This window comes from Marmota flaviventris, chromosome 11, assembly GCF_047511675.1.
Source record: "Marmota flaviventris isolate mMarFla1 chromosome 11, mMarFla1.hap1, whole genome shotgun sequence".
NCBI classification, from domain to species: Eukaryota; Metazoa; Chordata; class Mammalia; order Rodentia; family Sciuridae; genus Marmota; species Marmota flaviventris.
Window position 1 is genome coordinate 84,780,905 of NC_092508.1, and position 27,474 is coordinate 84,808,378.

General features: G+C 35.6%; 1 long non-coding RNA gene across 1 annotated transcript in view; it reads left to right on the top strand.

Moving 5' to 3' along the window:
- Positions 1 to 27,474, top strand: part of LOC139707659 (uncharacterized) — a 115,415-nt gene that overhangs the window by 79,024 nt on the left and 8,917 nt on the right. Inside the window, exon 3 of the long non-coding RNA XR_011709131.1 lies at positions 10,162 to 10,290. This is a non-coding gene — a long non-coding RNA (uncharacterized lncRNA). The remainder of the gene's footprint in view (positions 1 to 10,161; positions 10,291 to 27,474) is intronic.

The window sequence follows — 27,474 nt, forward strand, 5'->3', positions numbered from 1 at the left end:
AAATCACCATCAATCCTCACTTTTCAGCAGCACTGGATCTTATGTATTCCCAGGCATATACTCTCTCTTTGAAAGTATCAGCACCTCAGTCAGGCTGTGTAGTGCCTCTTTTTCTCATGCTTTCTACTACAAGTATGAATGACTCCTTACCAAATTTGGTTATTCCAGGCAAGGAAACAAATGGAAAATGAAAAGCTTGCATGTGCAAGCAATGCACAGAAGCTTACGGAATGCCTTTGCCGATCTGACCTAAGAGCACACTACCCCTTTTTATTTGTCTTGGAGTAAGCTAGTGAGGTGCAAACTGAAGGTGAAGTTAGAAAACCTTAGAAAATATCTGTGTTCATTTAGTTCAAATATCTCTATAACAAAGACACAAGCCACAAGTAGAGAAGGTTCATGAAGAAAATAAGGAATGCAGAATGTTACGGTTTAGATATGAGCTGTTCGCCAAAGATCATGTGTGAGACAAGGCAAAAAGGTTTAGAGGAAAAATGATGGGGTTATGAGAACCTTGACCCAATCAGTGAATCAATCCCCTGATAGAGATTAACTGAGTTGTCACTGAAGGCAGGTAGAGCACGGATGAAGGAAGTGGGCACTGGGGACGTGACTTTGGGGTATGTATTTTGTATCTGTGAGTGGAGTCACTCTATTTCCTAATTATTTTGTGTGCCACTTTCCTCCCCTCTTTCAAGCCCCCAGGAATGGAGTTGGCTGTCTATAAACTGAGATCTCTGAAACCGTGAGCCCCCAAATAAACTTTTCCTCCAGAAAATTGTTCTTGTCAGATCTTTCAGTCACAGCAGTGAAAAAGCTAACTAAAACAGAGTAACTGAGATTGGCAATGGTAGACATTTGCCAGAGTTGAGTCTGGCCAACCTCCAAGAACCCATGTCATATTATATTTTCCTGACATCTACAGGTCCTTATTTGATCATGGAAGTTGCACGAGACTGCCAGAGAATGGGTACAGTTTTTGCTTCCTGAAAATATTGATACCTTTGGAGGGTTTCATTTATATTTATTCCTCTCTTTCTCTTTCATGGTAAAACAAATTATCTCTAAATCAAACTAATTTTTCAAATGCCTAACTTACTCTGCTATTTCCAATCCTGAAGAAGCAGTAACGTTTGTGAAGAAAACTTGACTTATCAGAAGGGAAATGGAAATACTTTTAAGCATGGTTTACACAAACTTGTTTACAGTGATCAATAAGGCAAGCATATAACATTAATTTCACCCTTGGCACAAAGATCAAATGATGTTGCCAATGTCATTATTGTTTATAATAATATTTTTGATGACACAAACATTGTCCTCCTTCAACTGGTTTAAGAACAAGCATTATTCTCCTATGCTTGGTTTTAGAAAACTGGGGTATGTCTTATTTCAGAAAGAATGTGCAAGAAGGAGCATGGTTTTTGGAGGTACTTAATCAAAACTGAGTATTTTTCAAATGATTGTTTTGGAGGAAGTGCATTAATGTCCACAGTCACTCTTTCACTCCAGAAATTCTAAATTTCTCTGAGAGCCTGAGCAAATGTAGTCATGAAACCATCTTTCAAATCAGACTTCCCATATTTTTTTGCCCTTTCTTTGAGATAACCAGATAAATTTTGCAATGGAATAAACATTCTGAAACATGGAAGACTGTGTGCAGATTTTATTACCCGCTAGTATAAAATCCTGTGGAATAAGTTAGAATATTGCTTCAATTTCTCTAATTACTTTCTTAATTTTAAAGAATATTCAGTAGTAGACTCATATTCAGTAGATCTGTCCTTAGGTGTTAGCTATCCTTCTTATACCTTAAATGAATCCCTGGGTATGCAAATATACTCATGAGACATGAGCACTAAGTCCCTAAGATTCCACCACTATATAAATATATAACTAAAAGGAAAGGGGAAATTTACAAAATTTTCATGAAGTTTCAGCAGGCAAAATGCACCCTAAAGTACAAGGCAGTGTAGGTGCCTGTATGGATCCAAGATAGAGAATGGGACAAATCATGTCACTCACTTTCTCTGCCTTATTAGCATGGGAATTATTCATGCCTCTATCTGATTCTTTTTTTTTAAACATTAACTTAAAAATTCACTGGAAAATACATTTTACTCTCAACAAGTAAGGAAATTTCCATTGTAAAATACTGAACCTAATGCTTTTTGTACTGCAGTTCTGAAAAAAAAAATATTGGGGAAATAGGTTTACTACTTTAAAAAATTTAAACTAACTAATCTAATTTTATAAAAAAAAAAAGAGAGAGAGAGAGAGATAAAGAAAAGAAGAACTAAGCAAATGACCTTAATTCAACAGGAATGAAATAAGAAAGAAATATGAAAGATTAGTTTATCTTCTGCTGGCTAGTTCAATACTACCAGTTCCAGAGACAATAATGACAATTTCTTATTATATTATTTTATCCCTCCCCATTATTTCATTACTACCTGTCTTCTCATCTTTCCCTCATTCTTGGACATCACCATATATCTGCTTCTCCTGTAAATTATTTTCTTGACTGCACAGCATTCCACATATGTTTCTAGCCAATCCATTTCAGGACCTCACAAAATAGTAACGTTGTAAGTTAGTCTCAGAGAGTTGAAAACTATTTATGTAACTTGTTTGGCATACTGCTTATCACATCAATATGTAAATGTGATTGCTTAATAAATACACTTATTGATGTTGATTTCATCTGCAACTTCCTTTCTAACTTAAAAATTATGCTCAAAACTATTCAAAGTTATAAATTTATTTTCATAGCAACATTCACCAAACAAGTACTTCCTGTGTATAAATAAATGCTAACCTTCCTGATTTTCACATCAATTATGGGAGACATAGGGACACAATTTTATGTAAGTGTAAATAGTCATTTGTTATTGGAGTCCAGAGGCAGGGAGATGATCTTTAGCCAGGGAGTATGGAAAGATAGTAGGCAAGTATATTTTGTGGAAGTGGTGACTATATAGTTACCCTGGAGTAATGGGTAGACTTTTAATGCCAGAAATAGAAAGAGTTATCCAGGTGATTTCTAGGATGTTTCAGCAGCTTTAATAACTAAAGTTGTTGGATTCAGTATAAAATGTGCCTACAATAATGCTTCAGTATCTAGAAGCATCTCTATGGCCTATCTCCCATCTTCTCTTTAAAAACCCTGCCAGATTTGATGTTTCCATTTCTCATCCTGTTGCCCTCTGCCTGAACTCTAAGTCTCTCCTCTTTGGATTGAGACTTGCTGCTGGGCTTTCATTTTAGAAACATGTCTGGATGTAGTAGGTAAGATCACCTTCCGTATGGGCTCCTCTTCCTATAGGCTAGGTGCAAACCCATATATGTCAAGCTCAGCTCCTCCCAGTCCCTCTTCCAATATTGTGGTTATAAGAATGACACACAAAAAAATAGACAAATATTTTCAAGAATGGTTTCAACTGGAACATTCTTTAATTTTTCCACTAATTACCTCATCAAACCATACTCTATAATCTTTCTTTCCCCATCCTTTGAAGACAAATCCCACAGGCATCTGATTCTTTTTAGTATTTAAAATCTAGTCAAGATCTAAGCATTAATTTCATATTCAAATTAAAGTACCTCCCAACTCCTACCTGAATCCTGGTTTGTGTCTTGGATCCTGCAATGGACAAGGGAAACCTGGTTTGCTTTCTTCAGTTCTTTCTTTTCTCTCTTCCCCCACCCCGCATTTGTCCTTCTCGCTGCTATTTCTGTGTTTCCCTTGGGTGGTGACATTGTTGGGCTCTTGGAGGGGAGAAGGGTGAGGTGAAAGTCTAGGTGGCAGTCATCCAAATCAGATCCTTTTTATGGGCCCCTCAGAGCCCTCACATCCCAGAGGTTCCTGAAGATGGATGAGGCATTCTGTGGCTGACCTCTTCTTTCTCTCATCTCCTGCCCCTGGCTGTCTGCCCAACAGTTTCTTAGGGATGCAGTTCCCATGACACAGGAGGTCTCTGAGGCTTCCACTTCTTCCATGGAATATCCACACACCCTTGTCATGAAAACTACTAACAGCACAGACTGCCCTATCACTACAGCAGCCTCTTTTTTATTTTTATTTATTTATTTATTTTTTTTTTTGTACTTGGAATTTAAGGCGGCGTGGCTTACCACTGAGCCACGTCCCCAGCTCTTTTCATTACTTGAAATAGGGTCTTGCTCAGGCTGGTTTTGAACTTGCAATCCTCCTGTCTCAGCCTCCTGACTCACTGGGATTACAGGTCTGTGCCACCATGCCTGACTTGAAGCAGCCTCTTCTTACCCTATATGGCAGGTGCTCCAGCTATTTCCCACTCAGAGAAAAGAGGAACTATCCCCATGCTTGCACAAATTCAAGCAAATTCCATAAGATGTGTAGCATTTTCCCCCCAACCTCGCCTCTGTACAGAGTGAGCCTAAAGAACCCCTATGGCTCAGCAGCTTTCATCACTAGAGGAAGACACCAGTTTCCCTTTTTAATATATAACACCATCCCCCACAAGTAATTTTCTTGTCCTTGTAAACTTGGAAAGAGAGGGAGTAGATACACCAAAACTCCCTTTCTGTGCCCACAGCTGACCATTCATTGAATGTATTCGAATATCTATTCTTCTGCTTTACTTCAGCTAGCTGAGAAGGGAAAAGGGAACATGATACTTTTTAGAATGTGGGGCCACTTGTGGTCCATTTCCCACAGCTTTAGCTCTTCAGACAAAATTCTGAACCAGCAGAAGTTCCATTCAGCACTGTTTTACAATATTTGTGTAGGAAGTAATGAGAAAAAGCCTGCAGGGAGGTGCCAGTTTCTATGGAGATGGGATTTTGTACAGGAGGCTATGAGATAGAAACAAAGTTTTTCTGAAGTAGGCAATGCTCAAATTTATATTACAAAATTGCCTTTTGTACTTCACTTACATGTAGATTCCTGAAGTTAAAAATCATTTGGTTTAATAGATTTGGGGCAATTATTTTGTGTTCTTATGAATATCACAGTCATTTTTGTTGTGTACCAAATCTTTCCAGTGTCTTTCTAAGAAGGAGGTAGGGTTCTCTGCCACCTTGGGGTTGATATTGCCACATGACCTACTTTGAACTATAAATTGAATGAAAAAGACAGATGGAAGTTTTAATAGCTAGTACATGATGCATAATGTGCTCTCTTTCTGCCACAATAGCCAGAGTTTTCCAGAGTATGGATGCTGTCTTACTCTGCAAAGTGAGGCCCACACAAAGCAGAGCCTCCATCCATTTGTAATTGGTACTCATGAAAACCTCACTTAAAGAAACCTTATTTTAAGCCACAGAAATTTGGAGATTTTTCCTATAGTCTTTCACTTAGCTCTCCTTACTGACATAATGAATGCACAAAGATTTTGTTTTACAGTGTAGAGCCAACTAGTGCACTATGGCTAAATTTTCTGCATTTCTTCTCTACATAGTATAAACTTCTTTATGCTATTTCCAACCATTTGCTGCTAAAAGAAAATAGGTTTCCCCTTTTACATCATAGCAATGGGTTAGAATTATGCTGTCAGTTAGCCTCAATTTTGAGTTATATGTCTTTTATAATTGATGTCATAATTATATTTACCATCAAGTCTTCATATCAATTAATATCCTATGCAGATGTTTGTTTTCCTTAAGAAAGGTGATCTTTAATAGACTGCTTTCAATATGCAGAACAGAAGCAGACTCAATTTACAGGCCCCACATAATATGAACAGGAAAAAAACAAATAGAGAAATCAGTGTTTGAAGGGGTAAAAAACACTCAATTCTTTGGAGAGAGAGTGAAAGAATATAAACAAAAGAGATTCTAAAATTTTTTATGTACATAATAGGAAAGTTAAGGTCTAAGGAATAACATCATTGAGGTTAGAAACAACTTCATCTCTTGTGCATCCTGGAAGGGAACATGCTGTGTTAAAAGGTCCCTTTAAGAACACAGAAATTTACTTGGCAATGTTATAATATGGCTTAAATTATGCCTACATCAAATTCTTTCCAATAAAAGGGAATATCTTTTATAAAGGAATATGGTAAAAAGAATAACCATACAATGATCATTTAAGAGAAGTACATTTAGTCTTCAAATTCAGTTTAAGTATAGGAGATAAAGGCATATTTATGTGATTAAAATGAAATGCGTTTTTAAAAAGAATACCATGAACACCATAAGCACTCATTTTTAAAGTGCCAGTGAATTTCAAAGCGACACATACTTCATGAAAACTTGCTGTGGGTAATATGGTGTACCAGACATACATGGTTTCAAAATGTTTGTCATTCTCTCAAATACCACATACTTTCTAACTCAGGAATTTAGGATAATTGCTCAGTGCATTAAAAAAAAAAAAATTAAGCCTTCAATACTGTGTTAACTAAGTCCTTTCTTGCCTCCATAAATTCTACTACTATTACTTCACAATATGCTCTAACACTATAACCAAAGATACCTGAAGTCCTTCTAAATATCATTTGGTGATTCTACCTCTAGGCCTCAATAGCAGCTGTCCTCAGCCTCACCTGGGAAAGCCCTCGTATTAGTTTATGTTTTCTTCTTTCTTTTTTAAGTCTTGTCTCCTAACATACTTTTAAAGCCTCTTCCAAACATGTGTCCTCTGGGATATCTTGCTTAATTAACCTCAAGACAATTCAGGTCAATCTTTTATCCCAGATTCCATTAGTACTTATACAATTATCTAATCTTATTAGGAAGAGAAGATATCTCATTGATGAAGAAACTGAAGTCCAAAGATACATAGAGATTTGCAGGGATCACAATCGTTTGGGGGTAAATCGGGGTTAAAACCTAGGTCCTTGGTTCTTCACTTATTTCCATGTTACATATGCCTTATTTTGTACTTTTGATTGATGGTAGGCTTGATATTTCTCTTGAGTTGACTTAAGAGTATTTTTCATTCTCATATAAAACAAATTTAAATATATTTTTAAATATAAAAAACCATCATTTATCAAGAAATATCTATATTAATACATTTGCCAAAGAATCCCATGAATTAGGTATTGTTGTTATTTTCATTATTATTAAATGTTTACATATGAATTTGGGGGGGGGGGGGGGTACCAGGGATTAAACGTAGGGGTGCTTAACCACTGAGCCACATCCCCCAACCCTATTTATTTATTTATTTTTAGATTTTTGTTTTGTTTGTTTTCTTTGGTACCAGGGATTGAACTCAGGGACACTCAACCACTGAGCCCCATCCTCAGCCCTATTTTGTATTTTATTTAGAAACAGGGTCTACTGAGTTGCTTATTGCCTCATCATTGCTGTGATTGGCATTGAACACATGATCCTTCTGTCTCAACCTCCTGAGTGGCTAGGATTACAGGCCTGCAACACTGCACCCAGCTTTTATTTTTGAATTTTGAGACAGGGTCTTTCTATATTGCTTAGGGCCTTGCTAAGTTGCTAAGGTGGCTTGAACTTGTGATCCTCCTGCCTCAGGCTCCCTAGCTGATGGGATTATATGTATGCACCACTGTGCCTGGCTATATATGAAATTCTTGACACAGAGTTTAAATACTTTTAAAGATGATAGTGGTTAGCTTGGGAATCAAGTTCAGGTAATCAAGTTCCAAAGTTTATGCACATAACTACGTTGCTCTAAAGGAATATTTTGTACAGAAATAAATCAGAATAAGTTTAAATATTTTCAACTCAGTCAACTTGGGATATTAAACATATGCCAATGATACTTGTATTTTCTCAAAATATTTTTAGACTTGAAGTTCCAAATATTAAAAGTGTCTGGTACACTTTTAAATATTTGCAACAAGTCCTTTTTCTATGAGGACAATATCTATTTTGGAACTAGTCAAATATCAGCCATAGAAGGGCTTATAAGTAAGAATGCTAAGTTAATTTTGTAAAGCCATAGCCATAATAAAAGTACTAGGGATAGAAAATAATGAGACTGTTTTGTAGGTAATGCTTCATAATTTGCTAAACTATGAATACTAAGTTCAGAATACATCTTGAGTTAGTATTCCAAAATATGTGAACAGGCTTCAATAGCAAACAGTTGCTTCCTAATTATTTGCTTCCTCTTCCTGCAGCAATATACTCAATTTCGTGTAGAGACTAGACACTTCATGTGATCTAAGTAATCTCTTTGCTAAAGTAAAGCAAAGACCATAACCCAGTATTAAAGAATTTAGGCATTCACTCTATGGCTACAGATATTGGTTCAGAGATGGACACATGACAGAAGCTTGTCCAATCAGAGTGAATCTCAGCCTCAGGGACTTTGGTAACCACTCTAGAAAAGCAATAACCTGTTTTCACTAAAACCGCTTGTGAGGCAATGAGATTATGGCTGAGGGTGCCAATTTGCTACAGGATAGAGCCTAAGGATGAAATCAAAATGTAAAGACAAGCAAGATTCGGGTAAGGAATTAAGGTTCTCAAGACTTAGTTTGAACAACTGAATCAAAGAAGTCCACCATACCTCTGCACTTTTCAGTTTTGAGAGAGAACAGACTGCTTTCACTTTTTTTTTTTTTTTTTTTGAGAGAGAGAGAGAGAGAGAAATTTTTTAATATTTATTTTTTAGTTTTCAGCGGACACAACATCTTTGTTTGTATGTGGTGCTGAGGATCGAACCCGGGCTGCACACATGCCAGGCAAGCGCGCTACCTCTTGAGCCACATCCCCAGCCCCCTGCTTTCACTTTCATTTGCAGAAAGTTTTACAATGCACATGTGGAGGTGACCACATAATAAGATACTGCTCATTGGCTGGGCAAGTTTCTGTGCCCACCTCATCACTCCATAGTCACTCCTAATGACTATAGTGTCATTTCAGTGCAAGGTAAGGATTTAATATATGCTTACTATGATGTGCTTTTGAAGAGATTTTAGAGTGAAGCATTCTACGTTCACTCAAATGCCTCAAAACACCAGACTTGCATGTATTTTAATTCAGTCATATTCATGTTGCATTACTAATTTGATTCTATTAAGGGTGAAGATTAAAGATTAAAGAAAACAAAACTTTATTCATATTGTTGTTTTTATAAATTATACACTCCAATAAATTAAGCTTACATAAAGGGATGCAGTAGTCATGCTTTCTATAAAATATCTTTAAATTTGTTAAGTGAAACCTATAAATAAAACACTGAAGTATCAAAATTGGTTTTTAGTCCACTTATCTGGATTATCTAAGACATATAAATAGCATTTTAATCTGATACTAATTTTATAGATAGGATTTGAAAGTCATTCATGATTAAAACGGATCCATTTTCTTGTAACTCAGGAGGCTAAAGTAGGAAGATCACAAGTTTGAGGTCCACCTCAGCAACTTAGTAAGATCTGTATTAAAATAAAACAGATTGGGGATGTAGCTCAGTGTAAAGTGCTCCTAGGTTCAATCCCCACTATCAAAAAATTTAAATAAAAAAAATAGAGACTGATCCTTTTTATCTTGAGACAAAATGACATACAATTAATCATATTTAAAGTCATATAGAGATAAAATAATTATAATAAACTAGATTATTTTATAATGTGAAATAAAATCTAAAATACCAAAATATCCAATATGTTTCCAAAATGGCTAGATATATCATTGCTGCCAGCTTATGACACATTTACATATGCATACTATTGCTTCTTCTCTATGCTGAACTAACTTTTGTAGATTTATTCATCACCACCTCTAGTGATGAAAATTGCTCTACCTTATGATTTTTAAGTTACAGTAGATTTAATTTTCAACATTCCATAGAGTTACACTCTTTTTTTTTTAAGTTTGGTTTCCATTTCTTTAAAAAGAAATGCATTGAGGACAATAGTTTTCAAATGAGAAACACAATCTGACCAGAGAATAAACTGATCTATTATGAATGATTTAAAACAATTTTAACAAAGGCTAATATTCTTTGGAATCAAGAATCAATGCATATATCAAGAGACAGAGCAAGAAGTAGGATTCTCAGCAAAACCAGGCAATATTAGATGCTTAATTCTTTTTTTTTATTTATTTTTTTTATTGGTTGTTCAAAACATTATAAAGCTATTGACATATCATATTTCATACAATAGATTCAAGTTGGTTATGAACTCCCAATTTTACCCCAAATACAGATTGCAGTTAATTCTTTTTTTTTAATATTTATTTATTTTTTAGGTGTAGATGGACACAACACAATGCCTTTATTTTTATATGGTGCTGAGGATCGAACCCAGGTCCCACCTGTGCTAGGCGAATACTTTACCACTGAGCCACAATTCCAGCCCCAAGATGCTTAATTCTTAGGTAAGTATTTCTCTAAGAAATCCTTTCCTTATCACTAAATGTTACATTGTTTCCAACTCAAAAAACAGTACAGGTAATTTTGAACATTTTAAATGAGTAAATTAACTTCCCTTTTGAAGTTCAGATACTTGTTTTTGGCCTCCAGATGACAATGCTTAAACAACAATTTCTCCTTTGCTCTTTGCTCACATGCAGAATCTTGCAGTAGTGTGATTTGGGAGGCACCATCCCAGATCTCATTTCCAGTGCTGAGTCCTCATTGGCCTGAATTGACCATTGCTGTTTGTCACAGGTTAAACCCAAAGGACTCCATATATAACCCAGTCTAAGTCACTGAGGGATGTGTGTATCCCTGATCACAATGACTCATTCACCAGGGGCAGATAGTTAAAGTTAGTTCAATTGGAGTAAACTTGAGATTTCTGTATGGTGTTCACAAATGGGAGACTCTTTTCTTCCTGGATTTGAACAGCATATTAGAATTTTATTTCTGCAATTACTGATTCCTGACAATTTTACTTCATGTTATATTAATTTGTATTTGGTAATATCTACACAGAAACAAGACGAGTGGGAATTTATAATTCTGAGGTGAATTTTAAAACTTAGAGAAGCAATCCAAATAATTAAATTCTAGTGAAATAAAAATAATCATGTTCTCCATACTTCTTGGGGATGTGTACATAAGAATTTAATGAAAGAATCATTAAGAACTTCACTGGTTAAACTTACAACCATTACAAGTTTAAATTTTTCTTTTAAATTTATTGAAACTATTTGAGCAAATACTTTGTTATGTTTATAAAAAAATTTTATATCTACAGTGTGAGAAAATGAAGCCATATTCAACTATGACAATAGATATACATTGGTATTGTTAATAATAGCAGACTTTGTGAAGAACTCTGACAAGTGTTGAAATGATACATGGATTCCAGCTTGTCTGCATTAACTGAAAGCTTGATATGACAGTGTAGTAACTTGTTCAAAGATAAGCATTTCTTGGATTGGCAAAGATGGCAGTAAAGAAATAGAGCCATTGAGATGTCTGTTAAATATTTATTTGGAAATGTAAGAACCCTGGAAACTATACAATTTCCGAGGAATTGCTTTCAAAATTTTCATTCTTCCATCACTTAGTATAAAATATATCACAGCAGAACAATATTTTAGGTTTTCTTAGCCCTCTCAAATTATTCACCCACCTTTTTTTTTTAAATCTCCCATTTCATAAAGCACAATGCCCATTAACTTTTCCCCCCAGATCCCTCATTTCTACAATAATCTGTATTCTTGACAGACACCAACTACTGAGGACTTTGTGTTAATAGGCACCTGACATCATTTTCATAAATTTCTTTTGACACTACCTTTTAATCAACAGGATAAAGATTGAATAAGCCTGTCGGATGTTTCAACAAAATAAAAAGGAATATATTATAAACCCACAAAAGTACATTGATTGTGTCTACAAAGATATATAATTAAAAAGTATAAATCAAGGACTGCTATTTTACACTTGACTTCAGTTATTTTGAACACTTATGGTCTAGTTGTGCTCATTGTTAAGGGTATGATTTTATGTGTTTAGAGTAAATCTTCTGTAAGCAATTTTATAGTTTAATGAAAATAATTATAGTTTGAGTAGTATGAAGTGTATCTGATTCTACTTTCCTAAAGTAAGCTGTGATATAAATTATCATGATTTATTATGGTTATTCTTGTGGTTATGTTTGGAGTGGATTTTAGCAAGTAATGATGATTCTAAAATTGCAAAGAATAATAGTTCAAACTATTTTTCCTCTGATTTCATCTTTAATTTCTTTATAAAATTGATACAATTTCCACTGTGGTACAGTATGTGCTTCTGTGAAGATGGCATTATTGTGCTGTCAATTTGACAGCTTACTTTAATCTACACCATTTGGTGAAAGAATACATTTTTAAATCTTTTTTAATATATCATATGCCACTGTTGCTGCTTGTTCTTCATTTTTTATTTAGCCTATCAAATAGAAATGATGTGATTTAATGCAAAGCCAGGAGTTTCCATACTTAAACTGTTTACAGTGACATCAACTAGAGTCTTCCTTTTTGGTATATTTTTAATTTCTGGTCAAAAATAAAAACATGGTGTGTGTGTTTGTATATGTGTGTCTCTGTGTGTGTTTGTGTATTAAAGTGAGGGTATCTGCAGTTGTATCCATAATTTCCATCCAGATGAATGAATTTGAGTCCACTTTGAGCTATATTCAGAATTATGTTAGGATTCCATGGGTTGCTAGGTTAGTAAACTAGAAGCAAGGTTCAAATAACTCTTTGCACTGAGTAGAGAATTCCATTAGAAAAATCATGGATTCTTCTATACTTCAAATATCTTTATTCCACTGTTTCTGTCAATTCATTCTTCCACCCAACACTTACTGAGAACCAGCCAGATGTCAGGCTCTGAGCTGGACAGGATGCAAATGACCATGCCCAGACCAAAGATGAACAACTAGGCTGAGGGTGACACCAGAATGTAGCAAATGCTCTCCTGGGGCACGAGAAGTGACAGGATGCTCCACAGTAGGCTTACAGCTTAAGGTCACAAACCAAGTCTGCCTTAAGTTGACTGAATTTCCAAAGGAGCAAAAACTAAGTAAAAAGTATTTTCAGATAAGAAAACTTGCAGTATCACTCCTCATTGTCACTTGGAGAATATTTTGCCCTTTGAATTTCATTGCTAGTGAAAAAAAATTTTGTTTATATTGTCTTAAGGTTAAGGAAATTTTATAGGTCTTTTGGACATTTGCCTCCAGTTTCCCCTAAGATTGACACTGAACAGGAAATGAGAACTTCAATGACTGATCCTTAAGGACTTATCCAATGGTCTTTCAAGGAATCACCTTGTTAAAGAAGTCAGATCTTCCTTACAGAGGTCTGTCTTAGCTTACTGTGATCATCCCATTCATGACAAACATATAAAAGCTATGGACACAGGTCTAAAAGACCTCTCAACTACTTAGGGGGGGGAAAAAAAACCTTTATTTTCTTCTCATAGTTCATTTACAATAGGAAAATGATTTTTTAAAAATTCATTTCTTGCTATAACTTCAATATGATTTGAGTGGATTTCCCAAGGTTTCTTGTGTTGAGGCAAAATACAAAGATGTGGAAACTTAACCTGGTGTTTAGAAATAGGTCCTTTGGGAGGTGATTAGGATTACATAAAGTCAACAGGGTGGAGCCCCTATGATGGAATACTGATGGATTAATAGGAAGGGAGAGAGACCATAAAAGACTTCACATGTGCTCCCTGCCTACTGCTATGTGGTACCCCACACCACCTCAGGACTCTGCCAGCAAAAAGGTCATCACACGATGTGAACTTTTGGACTTGTGGAACTGTGAGTGCAATAATCCATTTTTTCCTAATAAACCTCTTTTTCAAATAAACCTACCCAGCTTCAGGTATTTTGTTATGAAGCACAGACTATTACATTTTCAAAAATTAAGACATATCAAGACATTTGCTCTTTCCTTCAGTTGTTTTTATCTGCCACTAATATTTTAGCTAGGAATAGCATTCACTAGAATTTTGATGCTTAGCAACTGTATGAATTTAAGTTTGAAATCATAGAGACCTGGCTTTCAATTCAGGCCCCATTACTTTTACCTGATGTATGATTCTAATTAAGTTATTTAACATTTGAGGCTTCTGATTCCTCATTTGTAAAATAGAGGCAATATTTTTTTTATCCTAAAGGATTGTTAGGAGCACTCATTATCTATTTAGGTGCCTAGAAATTGCTCAATAAAAGATGAGCTATCTGAGGTATTAACATGTCATTCATAATATCTGATGCCATTGGTTACCAAGTACTGAACAGGGGATAGAAAAAAGTCATTTTCTAGGTAAGTCATGGCCCAGGCAGGTCTATTTAACAAATTATATGCCAGAAGGGAAACAATTTAATACTGTTTTTATTTTGCTACATCAACATTCTTTGATTACCAATATTATCAGTTTTGCTACCATTATTACCTTGATTAGCTGCACATAGGAAATGATAATGACATCATTAGGATTGTCTGGGAAGCTTTTAAGTAACTCAGATTTCTGGGTCCTATCGCAAATCCACCAGGCCAAATATTTCTGTGGCAAAGCCAATAAATCTACCTTTTAAATTGGTCTCCAGGTAACTCCGATAAGCAACTATGTTTAGGAAACTGCATTAAATGACCCAAGTCAAGGTTAAGCACAGTGATACAAGTAATACCTTCCTGTTTAACCTAGTTCTAAGACTTCAGTACAAAAGACTGACCTTGATCTAACTGAAGAGCAATTAACTACTATCTGTCTTTATTCATCCATATAAAAAAGGGCAGTGAAAGATAACACTGGGTCAGTTAAGCACCCTTTTCACAATGTTCCTCTTAATGTGCTATTATTATGTCAATTTGCCATCATCTAAAACTTTAGAATCATTTCTTTAAAAAAAAAAAAAAGTGAGGATGTAGAATTTAAAACTTCAGATCAGAGGTTCTCTCCCTTATTTACACACTGCTACCATGTGGACAGTTTTTAAAATACCAATACCAGGGGCCTTTGTCCACTGTTTCCCTTTAGTTCCTCTGGGTGCTGTCCGGGCATCCAGATGTTTAAAGATCCCTTCTAAAGTGAGTGTGGGGCCAGGAGAATCCCTGCTATTATGACTGGGCTCACTTTGAGGATGATCAGCCTCAGGGTTTCGTATTCACATCCCTCTTGCAGTTTCCAACTCTGCTGGTCCTTGGATCACAAAGGAACACCTCAAACACTTAGGGTCAGGGGGCAAGTATTATTTAAAGCTCCCCCAGGTTGCTTTAATAATCATGATAATAATATTTACCACATCTAATATCCATCGAACAAAAATTATGAACTGGCAAAAATGCTAATCCCGCTGCAGGTAGTCATCAATTTAATATTCACTAAAAACCAGTAGCAAAGCCAGGCACGTTGGCACATACCTATAATCCCAGCTGTAAAGTCCTTGCTTAGCATCTGGATGGCCATCTTAAGTAACAGCCACCGTTTTTAAGAAAAAGTTTCCCTTTCCCGCCCAAGGTCCTTTCTGAGAAAGGCTCACCACTTCCTCATACCAACCGAACTCTTAACCACCACATTAGGACCCACCCTGCTCTAATCCCTGAACCTGTCCCATAAAAGTCCCAGAACCCAAGCCTGTATTGCCTCTCTCTCCTACAGACAGACAGCCTTTATTTGTCAGCTCTGACAAATAAACTCTTATGTGTATCTCTGCCTGGTCTCCGTCTTTCATTTCTTGCTCACTCTTCTCCCAGTTCCTCGCTTTCCTTTCACCAGCTGCTTGAAGGGCTGAGGGAGGACAATTTCAAATTTAAGGTCAAAGTGTGCTCTTGATTCATTTCATTTTTTTCAGCAACCCTATGAGTTAGATGCACGCTATCATCATTTTATTGGTGAGGAAATCCACAAAGAAGAAAACAATTGCTTGAAGAGAATTTTAAAACCACCATAATTAAATTTTATGGATAGTTATTGATTAATTACACTAGCCATAAAACACCTACATACTCTATAAATGTGAACATATTGCACTGTCAATCCCTCTTCCTACAGTCTATACTCTTCTTGGCTATGGAAACCAAGCATTAACAGTCAGTCCTGGCTATTTTCTAGATCAGCTTTTTTATTGTTTCTCTTTAACTTTCTGATTTGGCACTTTCTCCCCTGCCCCCATATTTATATGGCCTCTGGAACTGAACTTGTTGATACAGCAATTACAATCCATCAGTTTCTTTGAGTATGTGTGGTCCAGCTTTAAAAGAATTTGTCAATCTCTCTCTTTGAATGGACATGCTGGTATATCATAGACTTGGAGACCTTTCTCTTGGACTAATGGGCTGGACCATCAATCATTCCAAGCATAGTTATGTTCAGAAACAGCAGCACTTAACATTGTTTGTTGAGTGAATTCATGTAATTATGAAGCCAGGAAAGCATGTCTCCTGAGTTTCAGCAACTAGCAAGCTTGTACACTTTTCTGTACTATGCTATGCCCTAATTTATCTATGTAGCATGTTCCCTTGGAGTTTTTACATTCCTCCCAAATCAAAGCAGTATTTTATTACATGTGAGTTCATATTGCTCCAATGAAAGCAACTGACAAGAACAATTTAAAGGATAAAAGATTTGGGAATCACAGTTTCAAAAAATTCAGTCCATGGTCAGATGACTCTAAGAAACATCAAAGGGGAAGGGCCCGGTGGAAGAAAACTTCCCAGGAAATGGCAGCTAGGAGAGAGAGAGAGAGAGAGAGGAGGGAGGGAGGAAAGGACCAAGGACAGATATTATCCCCAAGATCATACCCTCAGTAACTTACTTCCTCCAGCCACATGCTAACTGCCTACAGTTAACACTGTAATCCATTCATATCATTTATCCATCAAATGGATTAATCCACTGGTGAGACTATGGTTGAAAGGAAAATGAGGAACAAGAGACAGGTAAGTGAGAAATGAAAGATGGAGAGCAGGCAGAGATACACATGAGAGTTTATTTGTCAGAGCTGACAAAGGCCATCTCTCTATAGAGCAAAACTGGCTTGGGTGCCAGGACTTTTATGGGGCAGGCTCAGAAATCAGAGCCCAGTGGGACCTAATGCTGGTGGTTAGGGGTTGGGTTTGTATGAGGGAGTGGTGAGCCTTTCTCAGAAATACCCTTGGGTGGGAAAGGGAAATTTTTTTTTCCTTAAAATGGCAGCTGTCATTTAAGATGGCCATTCAGATGCTAAGCAAGGACCTTATAAGAGTCCTCAGGATCAAATCATTTCCTGAAAGCCTCATCTCTGAAACTTGCCCCTTTAGGGACAATGCTTTCAACATATGGGCTTTGGAGGGAACATTGCAGATCTAAACCATTATACTGCACAATCAAAAGTTAATGCTTGTGTCAGTAGGAGCATTTTCTCAGAATTTCTGGCCATTTTAGCTACAATGATCACTAGGAATCAATAACAGTACTCCTAAGTACTACTTTTGTACTCTCAAGAACTCTAACATTATCTTCTCCAATACAGTAGGCACAGGCCAATGGAGAAATTGATATGTGACTAGCCTGAAATGAGCTATGTTGTTAATGAAAGTATACACTGAACTTCAAAGAGTTTCCTATGTTTATATATGAATACACCACCAGTGAAACTCCACATCATGTACAGCCACAGGAATGGGATCCTAATTAGATTAAGTATACCCCATGTATATATGTCAAAAATACATTCTACCATCATGTATATCTAAAAATAAATAAAAAAATTTAAAAGATCAAAAAATCAAGAGAAATAAAATTAAAAAATGTAAATGACCTCATTAATATTTATGTTATTACATTTTGAAAAAAAAAATGGGTACATTCAGTAAAATGCATTATTGAAATCAATTTCACCTGATTTCTTTGACTCTTTTGAATGTATCCAGAAAATTTAAATTACATTATGTTTGCATTTGTGGCTCCCATATGTCTAGTAAAAAACATTTCTTTGAAATCTCAATGACCCTTTAGACAGCTTCTGAGTTTTCACAGTGCATCTTATTAGCTGAGTGACCTTATACAGGTTACCTAGTTTCTCTAGTCCTCTGTTACCTAATCTGCCCAGTACTACTATTTTCTAAGCTTTCTGTAAGAATTGCATGCTTTCATATTCCCAGTAATGAACTATATTTCTCAATGATATTTTTTATCACACCAACATCCTCACTCACTGAAACCCAGATGCAGTCACAACCCAGAGATGATTGATAATGTCGCCATTCCTCCTCTTCAGAAAAAAGACAACTCACCCTAACTGAAAATGCATTTGAAATTTTTATTCTTTCTACTTTTCCTGCCCTTTTAATATAGAGATCATTTACATATTCCTCCAAACATGAAAATTGGATATATTCCAGTTTACTCAAATTGCCAGTCAGTCAATAGCCAATGACCAGATGACTAAACCAAAATGATGGAAACAAGTATGTTGAGAAAGTATAGATTAAACTGAAATCAATTGATCAATTAAGTACTTTCAGCATCTTTATGCAGTAGCATTTCAAATAAGTCAATAGAAACAAATTAACACTCTAAAATTAGTAAATTCACATTCAAAATAAACTTTTATGATTGTATACTATTTTATGTTCTGTTTACGACATCAAAAATATCATTTTTTATCTGTTGACAGGACTAATTTTAGGATAAACTATAGTTAAGCACCTGACAATAGAAACTTAAATATATTTATGATCTTATTCATGTGGTGATTTTCTCTTCACCAGAAGTCTTCTCATCTGTATTACTCTAAGGAAAATTTCATACTTTTTGATAAGTGCTGTCAGTTATGATGTTTGATATTAAAATCTGGGAAGAAAATGTGTGATATTTTGCATTTTTATAGGTTTATTCACATCAACAGGAAAATTAAATTACCATAAGCACACATACATGCTAAAAATTTATTTAGGAAACACCTGGAAAATAGAACCCATATGTCCATACTCTTTAAAATGGACTCCAGTTAATTACCCATTAGTAGCAAAATTTTGACTTTTGTTGCAAGGTTATATTGGTGAGAAATGGGGCACAGGGAGGTATAGTGTAGACGTTAAAAAATAAAAAAACAGACACTCTTTTTCTTTATACTTTTAAAAATTATGATATTTATTGCTTAAAGAGATAAGACTAGAAGTGAATACCTCCATATCCTAATCCCTTGTAGGTTGTAGGATTCTAATTCCTTTATTCTAGTACTTGCTATAATGTGTGTTCATGTGGTAGGGAACTGAATTAATTGACATTGTTTTGTAGTGAAACAATTGCAAGGCTATTCAGCTAATACGGTTATCTCTATGTATTTATTGGAGATGGTCTCTGTGTTTTATTCAGTTGCAGGCAGTTATTATGGGAACAATAATTTAATGTACAAAACCTCCCTATTTAAATAAAAATGCAGTAATTTGACCTTTCAAAGACATCTATGAACTTTTCAGGAGTTGTAGTTTGATAAACAATGCATGGCTATATGGTTTGCATATGGTTGAAGAGTGAAGAAAAAAAAAATCCCCTTTCTAGTGCAAAACTCAAGATGTTAAATGAGCTTAAAATACAAAGCCACTACTAGATTACTGACCAAAGGAGAAAACTGACAAAAAAAAAAAAAAATCTCTCTTTCAATATTCTCCCAATACAGGTAAATTGAGAGGGGTGTATGAGTACATGTGATAGTTCAGAGCTTTCAAATAATGAAGAAATAGATCCAGATTTTTTCCGTATTAAAGAATGTGATTAATACTACTGAAAGCACGCTGGGTACCTCTGTATTGCCTGATATCAATCATGAAATACCCAAAGACTCCAAAGACTCTTCTAGCAGCACTTTCAACCCATAAGAAACTATCCAGTAATGGACTTTCCTGAGAGAACCTGTCCTCATGTGATTTCCAACTTTGTCTCAATACCTAATAGATCTGAATGCTTATCGGATCTGATCCAAACTGCCAAGAGCTCTGAATTCTGCCCATCTGTCACTAGGTTATTGGTTCAAGACTACACTGAAACAAAGAACAAGAGACAAAATCAGTTGGAAATATTTTTCAACTTTCTATTCCTATATTCACTGTCTATTGGACAGCCAGTTATATACTTGCAAACTGATTTCAAGTTGAACCTCAAGTTTCAAGTGAATTCCATTCCCTCAGAAATGAGTTACAAAAAAATATTGTTTGAGCTCCTTTTAGGTTACTCATTCATCTCCTCTTTTCTGTCTTCTCCTACCTTACCTTTGCCCCTCCCCTTACATTTTCTCTGATCCAGTGCTCTTGGTGTAAAAGAGGTGCCAGAATGAACACACAAAATATACAGGATACAAGATATTTATCTATTTAGACTGTTTGGTTGAAGGAAAATATAGGGAACTTACATAAAATTTAAACAGGGTTTTGCATGAAGTATGCCATTTATGTTTTCAGAATTAAAGGAATTCTTATTATAATGCTCTTTTATCTCACCTTGTGTCATTAAAATATAGGACATTGGCAGTAAAACTAAAAGTAAATATGCACATATTTTTATCCATGCAGGGAAGCTATAAATCTCCCTCACTGATAACAGCTGTACTACAGTTATCATTTGAATAGTGCAGCTGCCACAACAATATCAAATTTTATAGTTAAAAAGCAGTCAAAACTTTAATGCTACAGTGGAGGTAGATATATATTGCACTATAAATAAGCATTGACTAATGAAGAAATGAAGAATGTTTATTTTTTTTCTTAGACATACCACTGAATACCATATATCTCATGCACTGTAATCTGTCATGATAGAACTCATTATACTTGGGTATCTATAATACAAAACTCTGACTTATACAATTAAGCTGGCTTTCATTGAGACACATGGGAACTTGAAAACCCCTGGCTTGAGAAGAAAACTACCTCTATTTCAATAAATAAATAAATAAAAGCATTCCACTTCCTGCTTCAGAATATTGCCTAATGGAACTTTGGAAGGATTTGGTGCTGTTTTCTTCCATATATTTTTAAACTTGTGGGTTTGATTGGCAAAAGTGAGAGTTATGTGCAATTTGGGGAAACTCAAGTTGGCCAATGTTTAAACCTAAAATGACTGGCTCCAAAGCATGCTTATTCAGAGCCATGCGATCCCCATCTAAAGATGGCATCAGGAGGATTCTCCCGCTTTTCCCTCAAGGCTTTGTGGGATGTGGTTTCTGGGCTGGACAATAAGTTGCCAATATAAAAGCTTAGCTTTCTACACACATTTTGAAAAAGCCAGCTTCCAGCTTCCTAAAAGGACTGTGAATAAATATACAAAAAAAAAAAAAAAAGAAAGAAACGTTTTTAGGTAAATTTTTGAAAAGTCAGTGTTATTTCTATTTTCATCTGTCAGTTAATATTAAAGTTTAAGTAAAATATAAAACAATGGGCTTCTACATCCCATTTTGGGGATCCTTTCATCAATGAGTATTGAGATTCCACTAACGGAGACCCCACAACTGAGAATGCATTTTACATGTGTGTATGGGTGCATGTCATATCTTGCTTAGCCAGAAATCACGTGGCAATACTGAAGTGGCATTCTTCCTTCATGCCATAGTTGGTGCATTTGAGATTGGGGAAGACACTTGCAGTATAGTACCCCTGACATGTAGCTTGAAACTTTCGCTTGTGATATCATTGTCTAAGAATATAGACTGATCAGCTCCACTGCTGATGAAACTTTGTCTAATGGAAAAAATGTAGGACCTACCACAAACTCACTATAAGTGAAGTTTTATTTCTGGGTAAGTTGTCAATTCACCATTGAGATACATAGGGTTAAGAAAACCATGCAGAAACAAAGCATTGCATAGATTCATTTCATACATCAGATCCCTTCAGTAACGTTTGTCCAAAGGAAGCAACTAGAAGTGTCAATCATGTTGGGTACATTGCAGTAAAAACAATTAGTAAATGGGTCTAATATCAAGTTCAATCATTGTTCATTTAAATCGTCAAGGAATGTTTATTGGAACATTGAGCATAAGTCATTTTAACAAATATTTTCTCACAGGTTCAGACTCCCAAATATGTAGTATTGTATAATCTTTGTTTCAGTCAGCTTTTTGTCACGATTACCAAAAGAGCCAATAAGAAAAGTTAGAGAAGGTAAAGTTTGTTTCAGAGGTCTCAGTCCATAGATGAGACCTGACTCCCTACCTCTGAGCCCAAGGTGAGGCAGAACATCATGGCAGAAGAGCATGGCAAAGGAAAGCAGCTCAGGAAATGGCAAACAAGAAGCAGAAAGAGCTCCACTCACCACGGACAAAGTATAAATCCAGAAGGCCTAGGCCCAGTGAACCTCTCTCCTCTAGCCACACTGGCCTACATACCACCCAGTTAATCCATTCAAATGGATTAATGCGCTGATTGGTTTAAGACTCTCATAATCCCATCATTTCACCTCTAGACTTTGTGGCATTGTCTCACCTGAGCTTTTGAAGGACAGCATAACATTCATTTATATATAAATAATGTACAGAGTTTCCTCAAATCATACAAGAGATGTAAAAGATATTTACATATCCATTCATAACGAAAGAAAGTGTCAAAAGTACAAAGTGCTTGACTGGGGTTGTGGCTCAGTGGTAGAGTGCTTGCCTAGTAAGTGTGGGGCCCTGGGTTTGATCCTTAGCACCACATAAAAATTTTTAAAAAAGGTATTATGTCCAAATACAATTAAAAAATAAATATTAAAAAAAAGTACAAAGTACTGCTGATTCTCAGGGAAGAAATGATTGATTTAAAGAACATCAGGTCATTTTACTAGCAGTGTCAATAAGCTCTCACTTGTTTGTCATCACCACCATATGAAGGGGAATTATATATTCCCCATTTTGGAAATGGAAAATTGAGGGTCATTTTTGCCACTTGAAATATGGAAGGACTTGAAGATAAATGGGTATTCAATAAAGAGATTGTGGAGGTGTTTCATTCATAGAGATAATCATGAACACAGGACCAAAATCATCAAAACATCCAGCATGTTTGAGCATAAATGAAAGGTATTGTGCCTGGTGCATAGGAGATGTTACACTACAGAGAGAAAAGAGAAGGACAAAGGTGACATGGTAAAACCCCAGAATGACTTTTATCTGTTGATACATTTGAAAGCAGAGTCACTGTGTCAAGAGAAAAATAACTGATTTGGGAGGAGGAAGTAAGAATGGTGTCAGGAAATATAATTTGATGAATTGCAAAATGTGTTTGCTTCTCCTGTTTTGTTCCTGAGCAGTGTTGCTACTGTGTTTCAATTGAATTCTTTAAGAAAAGAGCCATTTGAAAAAGAAATGCTTTTACTTGTATGTTTATGTGTATTATTTACACACATGCATACATACATACGCACATCTATTATCTTAATTCTGGGATGGGGGGTGGCCCTTCTTTGAGCCAGAGCATTCTGTCCCACAGAGCAGAATAGATAAATGATTGTGAGTGTCTCTGTGCCATCCTAAGATAATAAGCACCTTTGAAGGACCATTCATTTTTTGAAGACCCAGAGGGACCATGTACTGCCTAGAGACAATAATATCCCCACATATCCCCAGGATACCTGGGAGAATCTGACAAACTTTCAAAAATACTGTTGAGAGTTTTAGATAAAAAGGAGCAATAAACAACAAATCTACAGAAAGAAGTGCTCTCTGCAATCTCCTAAGCAAGACTGGGTACAGGAAGACGTTTGCTCTCTGTATTTTGGTAATTTAACAGTCAATGGGATCTTAATTCTGAAATCAGTCTGATGTTCCATGGACCAAAATGACCATGTAGAAATAACCTCAGAGCTTCTGTGGAGATAAGAATGAGGAGAGAAGGCTCTGTGTTGTGAGGAGTGAGAGTTGGGAGGGTGGGGGACAGGGAGCCATTCCCCAACAGCATAACCTAGTAAATCATCTAGTTGTGAAAATAAAAAGAACTTACCCCCAGTGTCAGAGATCTAGATGTGATAAATAATTCCATTCCCCAACTTGCTTTTATGAGACACATCATGGCATGGCAGCAAATACATCCAATAACTACTGCCAGATAGTGACAAATCTCAGATTCCTTTTGTCACATTACAGTCTATGTTGCTAGTTTCATATTTACAAGCAAATTGTTACCTCCAAATATGAAACACTGGCATTTAGAGAAATACAGAAATTACTCACTTCCCTGGAATTCTGCATGACAAATTAGTACTATGCTTTAACTCTAATAAATGTAACTGTAACAGAGTTTTCATAAACATTCTTGAGATGTCTTCTGGAGTAGCTTTATTTTGGCACCCTACTTTTCCTGCTCAAACAAATGAAAAGGTTGGCTGATATTGTCAAAATACAGCCCTTCTGGTGATCCAAGAGCCATTTATTAAAATAATGTATTGATGTAGTGTCATAAAACACAAAATCATATTTCTGTGGGAAAGCCCTATTACCCAAAGTCAAGATTATTTTATTTTAACAGAAAAATTATTACAATTGTGGATTATGAAAGTAAGATGATGTTGTTTTGACCTTGGCCCTTCAGAGGCAAACCAGGCAGTTTTTTAATACACTGTAATATGTTATGTAAGGGAGATATTTGTATAATTAGCAAGGCTTATCTTTGTAGAAATGTATTAACTGAAAGTAGATTCTGGATCTCTTTGGATTCAAAATAACTAACTTAATAAAAATACATACATGATATCTCTAGTTGTAGATCGACTTTACATAGCACATAGCAAAGTGTGACAACCAAACACACACACACACACACACACACACACACACTTGAACTCCTCCTGCAGGCCCAGAGCTCTCCAGAGCTGACCATTTTCCTGACATCGTCTTAATCTTGTCCTTTGTCACAGCATTGCACTTTTTACTCTAAAGGTTTCTGCACTAAAAAGTGGGGAGGTGAAGCCACAGTTCAATTCAATTTATTTTTATATTGCCTCTCATACAAAGTCTCTCAAAACACTTTACAGTAAGAGATAAAATAATCATATAACACTTGCCCATACTCAGAACAACCGCGATCACCCAGACAGCAAAGGGGTGCAGATGTGCGCAGTCATGGGTCAAAGTCCCCAATGAGGCACCCCTCATTTAGAAGCCATATAAATGAACATTTCAGCAGAGTGACGTGGTCATATAATATCACTCACAGAGCCCTGCCTTCTCAAGGGACAAGTGAGAGGCTTCATTTTTCTATTCAAATAAAGCCTTCTCTCTCTCATAAACCTGTGGTGATCTCAACTGATGACGAGTTTCCTCTCATATGCAAAACTAAAGAGCCAAAGCACAGGAACATGTTTTCTTTCTATTGTTGCCAATTACTTAATCACACATGATTTATGGCTTCCTGGAAAGCAGCTATACAGGGGCACCTCTTTTCATTGTCTGTATTCCATATTTTGGCCCCAAGAGGTACAGGAGAAAGGCTGATGGAAAGACTAAAGTAGATGGTTATTTCTTTAGTCAACCTATAGTGTAGAAAAAGAAAAAGGAAAAAAAAGAACAATGCTTACACTTGGAAATTGAAAACTCACAGTGAATCAATGGCACTCTATGGCAGGAAGAAGGAATAAGGATAGGGGCTGAGGGAGAAAGAATTTTTTCTAGATAAAAGCAGCCCAAATTAAACAATAATTCCCACCAAAAAAAAAATAAATAAATACAGAGATACTAATGGATAGACATGATTATGAGGAGGCCAACCCTGTAAAAGGGAAATTAAATAAGGAAATTGTAGGGAATTTGATGTAAGGAAATTGAAGATGTTACTGTTCTCTGAGTGTGATGGAGTTATCCAGTATAAGCAGAAAGTATAGTCAGCATTTGAAAGCTACTATGTTTGCAAATATTGTTCTTTTACAGAACAAATATCAATTTAAAATGATTAAGCCCCAGAGAAAGTAATTCTTGATAAAGAAGTTTCCCTTTCATCCCAAATCCACTCTCATCACATAGTTTTTCAACTATGGAGACAAAACCTTCTTTGTCCAAAGACATATTTTTATTCAAAAAGCTCAAAAATTGAAATCAACCTAAGGACTAGAAAAATTCATACTATTCCTATCAGTCAATAGTCCAAACGCATTTGTTTGGGAAGCATGTTTGTAGAAAGAGGTGAACCATTTTTCCATTTAATCCTCAACTCTCTGCATCAAGCCACATCTTCATAATACATAACAACAAACTGGAATGTATTGTAACTCATTTTTTGACCTTTTAATATTTCTGTCACTGATTGTCAGAGTTGAGAACTACTCTCTATCCTGAGGTGATGGATTATTTAATTAACCATTGACCTTTTCCCAACATTTGTTGACAATGAGCACAGTCCCATGAAAGCTGCCCGCTTTGGATATTGGTCAATTCTATGTTGTTTATCAATCAGACAATACCAGCTTTGGAACTTAGATCAAATAACTAGAATTACTATGCCATTTATTTGCCTAAACCTAATTTTCAAATGAATTCGTGTATGTTTTCTTTTTAATTATCTATCAGAGAAGAGCAATAAGTATTGTACCTTTTAAAAAATAAATTCTGTGTCAAATGCATGTCTAATGGAAATTAAATAAGTCAACCTGTAGAAAAAAAAATCACATTATCTATTTACAAATCTTTTAGAAAAAAAAAAAATTTCAGCAACCAGTTACCAATGCCACAAATGTCTCTAGGCCCCCAGTTGAATCCAATTTTTTCTAAAGGATAAGATCCTCCAGAGGACTGAGGCAGAACCTTTTGACATGTTCTTCTAAACTTTGTAAGTTTCATTTATCAGTTTCATTTATTCTGTATTTTTTCCAAGGATTTATTTTCTTTATAGAAGGTCAGAAAAATTGTACTAGACTTTAGCTAATTATATAGTAAACATAGAAACTTCTATTTGCATGACTGTTTCTGTATTTGTGGTAAATTACAGCATCTGTACCTCTCCCCCTGGTAGTCTATCACTTACCCACATTTTTAGAAAGACTTTCTATCTTCAGTGTGGAGTGAGGTGTAGAGAGATGTGAGTGGGGATTCCACTGAGAAGGTGCCAGTTCTGCATATTCTTTTGCTCCAACATCAAGTAATGTGGTGTTTTAGGGAAGGTGGAATATTTTCAGAGCATCCGTTATTGCTTCTGTCAGCATTATTGCTGTGTGTTTGGTTCCCAAACATATTATTTAAAGGGATTTGGAACCAGGCAGTTTTGAGCTGAGGGCCTTGATTCTTTTCTTTTCTGGGTGATGCTGTGCACATCATTTATCTTCGTGGTGCCTCTATTTCCTCATCTATAAAATGGAAAGGAACATACTCTTTGTCTTGCTGTGAAAATTGAGTGAGATAATACATGCAGAATATCTGACAGTAAAAAAAATCTATTAAAATGAAGCTCTTTTAATATAGCAGTGAATTTTCCAGTTAATCATATGGACATGACTATTATCTCTGCAGAGTTGGATACAACATATTAGAGATGTTTCAGCAACAACTAAAGTCCATTTCTATTTCCCTGGAGTGTACAGTGTTTAAAGACTTGACATAATGGAAGTATATTGTCTTCATTAATTTATGTTAATTTTTAATGTTAGTGTGGCAGTATGGTATAAGATATACA